This window comes from Cetorhinus maximus, chromosome 12 (genome assembly GCF_964194155.1).
Source record: "Cetorhinus maximus chromosome 12, sCetMax3.hap1.1, whole genome shotgun sequence".
Taxonomy (NCBI): domain Eukaryota; kingdom Metazoa; phylum Chordata; class Chondrichthyes; order Lamniformes; family Cetorhinidae; genus Cetorhinus; species Cetorhinus maximus.
Window position 1 is genome coordinate 30999669 of NC_135890.1, and position 8128 is coordinate 31007796.

The 8128-nt window shown below is 39.3% G+C and overlaps 1 pseudogene; it reads left to right on the forward strand.

The window, feature by feature from the left end:
• Positions 1–304: 304 nt before the first annotated feature.
• Positions 305–1042, forward strand: LOC144687787 (tetraspanin-7 pseudogene; annotated as a pseudogene).
• Positions 1043–8128: the final 7086 nt, after the last annotated feature.

The window sequence follows — 8128 nt, forward strand, 5'->3', positions numbered from 1 at the left end:
AGGAGGTTGTCACCTCCAGGGGAACGCAGTGTGACGGTGTTCACCAAGGTTTACCACGGCCAGTGTGTCCACAGGAGCCCTGTAGCTGGATTGAGTGAATGCGAATGACCAGCGTATAGTGATGCCATCACCGTGTGCGAGGCTGTGCAATGTGATGCTCACCGTGGCAATACTTGTCTAGAGCAACCAAAGCCGATCCCGAGAGGAATCTCCTGCCTCCCAGTCCTCCCATGCAAATTGCGACTATAAAGTGTTGAGTTTTCACTCCTGTAAATCCCAGCCGGTGAAGATCAGCAAAGGGGCAATGGCTTTGCTCAAACTGTCCTTGATGGTCTTCAGCTTTATCTTCTGGACGGCTGGTCTGACCATGTTCACAGTTGGCATCTGGGCAAAGATCTCACTCGGCAGCTACCTGGAATTGTCCACGAATGACTACCCCAATACCCCCATCATCCTTCTCGCCACGGGAGCTGCTGTCATCATCTGGGGCTTTCTGGGGTGTTTCAGCGCTGCCACGGAACACAAGTGCCTTCTCAAGACATATGGAGTTTTCCAGATAGTGGTCCTCATCGGTGGATTATCGGCGGGGCTCTCTGGTTTGTTTTACCGTAAAGACATAGCCGAGGGATTCCACAATGGTCTGAGCGCAGCCATCCAGCTGTACGCAGAAGACGAGGAGAAGGCCAACGCTATCGACGACATTCAACGCACCCTGGATTGTTGTGGGGTGGAGAGCTACAAGGACTGGGTTTCCTCTCCCTGGTCGGAAGAGCAGTTTAGAAATGGTTCGGTGCCCCTGAGCTGTTGCACGGTGCGGAGGGGATGTCAGAACAATCCGGTCACCTTAGATGCCCGGGGCATTTATAAGGACGGCTGTTTCAAGAAAATTTACGATTTTGTCAACGACAACATGTTTCACATTGCTACCGGGGCGCTAGGACTGGCGGTTGTACAAGTGATCGGGATCGTGTTGGCGTGTTTATTGGCTTCAAGAATCCCTCACCCCGAAGTGCAAGAAAACACAAGAAGTGGTCCGCTCTGATCCACTCTGATCCAGTGCCAGCGCCCGGGGTCTGGGCTGTGGCATCTCCAAACATGATGACATGTTCCAGGACCCCTTATTTTTACGGATATATTTATAGTTTAATATTTAGGATAACGGAATATTTCGCCAAGTTTTGGGAGGTTTACAACTTGAATGTGTACGCCGTAATGGAAACAGGAGAGTTTAAAACAGGATACTTGTAAAAAATATATATATACTTTATGGATTAAAAATAATATTAAATTGTTTGGCAAAAGTGACCTACCAGATTCACTGCACGGCATTAAAGGTAACGGGACTGCAACACCCCGTCTTTTTGGCAAAGTAGGAATGTTTTACAAATAACCTCACTTTCTTCGCTAAAAATTAGACCGTGTAATTTAAAAGGGTGTGCATAAGGAGCAGTTGCAAAATAACGTGGTTAATCCACGTACTTAAACGATCCCAACATTTCAACAGCGTGATTTTCAAGGGAAATAAATAGGCCAGTACATCACCAGTAACATAACTACTAGAGATGGGAGTTAATAAGTGAAAAGTAAAAAAAAAAAAATGATTTTAAAGCGGGAGCTGTTTTCAGGCATGATCGTTTGAATTAAACGGTTAAAACCACAGCAAAATGCAGGGCTGCTAAAACAGCCGCATCATCATCAACAACTTGCGTCTATATAGCGCCTTTAACTTAGTAAAACGCCCGGGGCGCAACAAAGGTATTACGTCGCAAATACTGTAAACAAAAATGTTAAACTATTAAATACCTAAGGTAAACTGCAAGTTCAGTCAACCATATGTCACTAATGATAAATCCATCTTAACATTAATAACAAAGTTATATTTCATCGCATTTTACAGTTTTCGCTGCAAGTCATTTTTGGCTGCTTCACCTATTCAGTCTGATTGCTTTGTCGAGATTTTGAGTTTGAATGCAAAACTGACTCTTCAATACCTTCTACCCCCCCATCAAAAATTAAATTAATGCAAGTTATCTGAGTGCAGCAAGTAAGTTGCTAAGAGTTAATTGGATCCTATTAAATAATGAATACATACAGTATATGGTCATTCTTTACTTAGTTGTTTTGCCACCTTTTTTTTACAGATTTACAAAAAAATCAAATTTGCAACATGATATCATGGATATTATGTCACCAATGAAGGCGGCATGAACACCAGGAGTTCTATGTGTTAGTCCATTAGGCCTAATTGCAAAAATTAAGAGGTGTAACCATGAAATATTGAGAAATCAGTTATTGCAGAAAGAAAATTCTAACTTCTTTGCAGTTACTTTGCGTCAGTCCTCACGAAAGAAGATACAGAAAATCTCCCAGAAACACTAGACGTACCAGAGGACATGTGAAATTGAGGAACTAAAAGAAATTAGTATTAGTAAAGAGGTAATACTTGAAAAGTTAACTGGATTGAAGGTTGGTAAATCTCCTGGACCAGATAAACTCCATCCCAGAGTATTGAAGGGGATGGCTGGAGATGGTGGATGTGCATTGGTGGTTATCTGTCAAAATTCAATAGATTTTGGAAAGGTTCCTGCCAACTGGAAAGTAGCAAATGTAACCCCACAAGGGAGGAAGAGGAGAATGGAGAACTACAGTCCTGTTAGTTTGACATCAGTAATAGGGAAAATATTAGAATCTATTATAAAGGATGTGAAAACTGGACATTTAGGGCAGAGTTTTCAGGTCATCAGGCAGGTGTGGTGGGCGGGCCCGGGAGCGGCCAGGAAACGGGCTGCCGTCCGTGATCAGCCCCTGACCTTGATTTCACACTGGCTGGCCAATTAATGGCCAGCCAGCGTGAAAGGCGAGCTGAAAAGCTCAGCACTGCCGGGGTGGGGGCAGGAGGAGGACGAGTGCTGAAGTCTGCGCAGGTACACGGGAGCGCGCAAAGAAAGCTCCCTGAAGGCAGACAGCTGCCTCAGGGAGCTGAAGAATTTTAAAATCTAAAATAAAGATGTGGAAAGTGTGAAAACATTGTCTCCATGTTTTAATTAATGTCAGAAACCTCATCCCGCCTATGGTTGAGGTTTCCTGAAAAATGCAAAGGCCACCTGGCCAATTCGCTCACCCACCAACCGTAATGTTGGATGGGCAGCACAAACTCTGTTAATTAGTGAATTAATGGTCTTAATAGGCCTCTTAATTGTCGGCGGGCATGCTGCCGATTCTCGCGCGCACCCGCCAACCAGCGCGTTGAGCGGAAAATTCTGCCCTTAGAAAATAATGGTAAAATTGAGCAGAGTCAAAATGGATTTGTGAAAGGAAAATCATGTTTGACAAACTTGTTGGAGTATTTTTGAGGATGTTACTTGTAGCATAGATAAAGGAGAACCAGTGGATGTGGTGTATTTTGATTTTCAGAAGGCTTTTGATAAGGTCCCACACAGGAGGTTAGTGAATAAAATTAGAGCGCATGGAATTGGGGGAAATATACTAGTATGGATTGAGAATTGGTTAACAAAGAGAAAGCAGAGAGTAGGAATAAACAGTAGGAATTCTCAGAATGGCAGGCTGTCACTATTGGGGTACTGCAAGGATCAGTGCTAGGCCCACAGCTGTTCACAATCTATAGAAATGATTGGATGTGGGGGATCAACTGTAAAATCTGTAAATTTGCTGATGGCACCAAACTGCATGGGATTGTGAGTTGTGAGGAGGTTGCAAGGAGGCTTCAAGAGGACTTGAACAGGCTAACTGAATGGGCTAGAACATGGCAGATGGAATATAATATTAATAAGTGTGAAGTTATTCACTTTGGTAGAAAAAAACTGAAAGGCAGAATATTTCTTAATTGGTGAGAGGTTGGGAAGTGCACATGTCCAAAGGGACCTGGGTTGTCCTTGTTCATGAGCTACTAAAAGCTAGTATGCAGGTACAGCAAGCAATTAGGAAGGCAAATGGCATGTTGACCTTCATTGGGAGGGGGTTTGAGTACAGGAGTAAAGATGTCTTGCTGCAGTTATATAGAGCCTTGGTGACACTTCACCTGGAGCATTGTACACAATTTTGGTCTCCTTATGTAAGGAAGGATATATTTGCCATAGAAGGAGTGCAACAGAGGTTCATCAGATTAATCCCTGGGATGGTGGGATTTTCTTATGAGGGGAGATTGGGGAGGCTGGGCCTGAATTCCCTAGAGTTTCAAAGAATGAAGGATGACTTCTTGAAACTTACAAAATTCTTACAGGGTGTGACAAGGTGGATGTAGATAAGATGTTTCTCCTGGCTGGTGAGTCTGGAATCAGGGGGCATAATCTCAGGATAAGGGGTAGGCCATTTAAGACTGAGATGAGGAGAAATTTCTTCATTCCGAGGATGGTGAATCTTTGGAATTCTCTATCCCAGAGGGCTGTGGAAGCTCAATCATTGAGCATTCAAGACAGAAATTGACAGAGACTAATGACATCAAGGCAGGTGATCAGCCGCGATCTAATTGAATGTGGAGCAGGCTCAATGGGCCAACTAGCCTGCTCCTGTTCCTATGTTCCTATTTGTGATTTTATTTTATTTAAATTCTCAATTGCTCAAAAATGCTATTGGAAGTCAATTGAGAATGAAAACATTCCAATTATCCCCTTTGCTAACATATAATACAAAACATTGCACCTGGTTAATGCTGGATTTTTAATAATTTGTAATAAAACAAGTAGGATAAGTTGTAAGTACAAACATCAGATAAAATAATGTAAAAAAATAATTGTATGAGTTTAATTGTATATATTTGAAAATGATAAGAATATACTGCACAAGCTTCCTTAGCAAGTACATTGAACGCTGACAAATGTGAATGGTAAGGTTATGATTGAGCATACGGTGGTGTATACCTTCCTGTTAGCATAGTTAGTGTATTGATTCATAACACTGATCTAAGAAACAAAATAGCAGAAGCATATAACAGAGTTTTATCTGCCCTTTTCCCACTGCTGTTCTCTCATTCCCTGAATGTTTACACTCATGGGCAGTGGGTGTCTGGGCACAATTAGATGGACCAGTATCACAGGCACTGGGCACCCTCCAGTACCTCAGCCAAGTGAATGTATAGAGAGTGTGTTCGTTAGCTGTTATCTCACGTAGGTATGAAGCAACATAATTCACGTAGTCTTATCCTCACCTAATGTTCAAATGTGTAGTTTCCAGCATGTGATAGTTAACAGGAGAGGAAATCCTAACTAATTTTGATAGAGCATGCATGGAGAGGAGTCCAAAACTAAGGGTCATAATAAATCCTATAGCAAAATCAGGTGACAGGTCTTTTCTCAAAAGCGGTAAGAATAAGTGAAAATCACCACAAAATGTAATGGTTGAGATGACTAGCATAGAAACATGTAAGGAGAAGCTCGATAAGTACATGAGGGAGAAATTAATAGAAAGGTATGTTGGTAAGATGAGATGAAGTATGGTAGGAGGCAACTCATGTGGAGCATAAACACCGGCGTGGACCAGTTAGGCTGAATAGCCTGTTTCTGTGCAATTGAACAATAAACAGTGGTTCTTTATTTCTAGATGTAACAGTTTTATATTTCTATTTACTTAGAATTTGGGTTATAAAGTTTTATCTTGTGACAAAGATTTAATCTATTCAATTTATTAGGTCTCCATGAGAAATATTGGAGCCGAATATCGAATTCTACTCTATTATGTTCCTTGCTTAGTTAGGTCGCTATTTAGAAATGGACTTGGGCTAAAATCTGAAGTTGCATCAATTTCTTTGGATCTAAATGTTTTATTGCTAATCTTTTATAGGGTTAATGTCTACGTCGTGTTCCATTTACCTAAGTGATAGGGAAATGTTATAAAATGGACATAAAAATATGTTTGTGTTTCAGGACAGAGCACTGCATTATGCCTTGATGATGGTTAACAGTTGGTTAGAGCATGGTGTTGGTCATGATTCAAACAGACCACAAGTACATTCTTGGGGATCAGATATAGAACATTCTTTCGAGGAATTAAATGGGTTTGGTTGGGACCATCATAAGATCTATTATACATGATCTATAGAAGGAGTGGGTTTGATGGGCTAAAGAGGTTTTTACTTTGTTCCATGGTTTCTTACATTCTTGTCTTAACATATTCAATGTAAACGATGTCACAATGCAGAACATTTGCGAATCCCAGGATAATTTTCTTACAGAAGTTCTTAGCCTAGTGTAGCTTGCCAAAGTTAATGATACATCCTTATTTTACAGGAAAGTGTGCACCTTTCTGTCATGAGTTCGTAGGTTATACTATCATGAACCTAAAATTACTACCAGACTTGTTTTCTGTGCCACTAGATAGTAACAACATGAAAATCTAATATCAAAATAAATAAAATAACAATTGACCTCAATAAAGGCTGTAGCTAATAATATTTAATTCTTCAGGAGTATATAACTATTGACTGTACAGTTGCATTTGTAATGTAATATCCATTACATAACTTTGGAGAGTAGGGTTTCCAGATGACAGTTATTCATACTGCTTTGAAGCCTACAACTGATGCATAGTTCAAAATATAACTTCATAGCATCAGAGGCAAGCAGTTATATTGGGAGAAGCATGTGTACTTTTAGGCACAGTGAATATGTCATACTTCCTACACGAATGTAGTTTTATAGAGACAGAACTTCTTGCAAACATAATGTTACTGAATTCCATTGTTTCTGATATATTTTCTCTGCTTTTAAAACTCTAGACTATTCCGTATTGTCAGCCAACAAATAACTACTAACTTGAGTTTGAGATATTTCATGATCAAAATAAAGTCAATGTGACCCGTGCATGTAAAAGGACAGCATGAAACTTTAAAAATAAAGAAGCAATAACCATTAAAATACAAAGACAGAATTTAACATGAATAATTAGCTGAAAAGTATATGCCTTTAAGAGCAGAACTGCATGTTTTAGCACTGGAGATTCACTCCTACTATAGTTACCATTGTATAATAGATACTGCTAAGATAGACTCTTGGGTGTCATTTACCTTAACATAATTACTGAAAAAAGGAAACATTCAGGATACCATACCAGTATCATTCAACAAAAATCATCTATATTTAATTCCTTTCAACTTAGGCAACTGGTTAATATTGTCTGATTGCACTTCTTTTTGAACATTTCCAGCCATTTTTCTCTTTTGTCTCTAAGTGCATCTTCTTTTCTCACTCCTATTCTGAAAGCAGTGCTGCTCCATTTGGATCAATACCATAAAGTGTGGCACATTACCCACTAAGCCATCATATGAGCCAGCCCTCTAAACTAAGTTGTCAGCTAACTAATAACTAGTAATTTGAGTTTGAGATATTTCATGATCAAGATAAGGTCAATGTAACCTGTGCATGTAAAGGGACAGCATCAAGCTAAACAGAAACTCAATCGCATAAAATAAATAATTTACGTTACGAGAGCACACCAAAAACTCTGATTGACCAATTGGATTTGAATGTATGTTATTTATTTATTGTCTTTTTAAAATAAAAGTAAAATTACAGAACAAGTCACGCCCACAATTGCATAATGACAGGTTTATAGATATATTTCTGCTTGGAGTTCTGAGTAATGCTGATGGTATGTTTATTGAGATTTGTTTTAATTAGTTCCTGCCATATAATTGTCAACATTTTATACATAAGAGTGCTGGGAATATTGCAAATATATTTTCTTGCTTGAAATTAAGCATATTTGATTTCCTAAATAATCAATTTTGTGTTAAGTTTGAAGGTATGAAATGTCTCACTTGATACACACCACATAATGGGCAATTTGTTCTTTCTTAAAAAAAAATGGTGTTTAATAAGTTTCCAGCAGCTTAAAATCCTTCACACTTCATCTGCTTTTTGAATGTTTAATTACTTCCAACATGTTTCTCTCTTATTTCCATCTCTCCTGTTGTAATTTTTTAATTTATTCATTTGGATTTATTAATCTCTCTTTCTTCCTCTTTCCTTAACATAAGTAATCAAGGTGTTGGCTAGCTACAAGGGGATTGACTTAATGTGAGTTTGCTTAAGTTTGAAACCAGGCTGTAAATTCCCCAGAATTTCTCCTTCCTTATCAAAATAATGACTAAAACAGATTAATGCTTCTATATAAA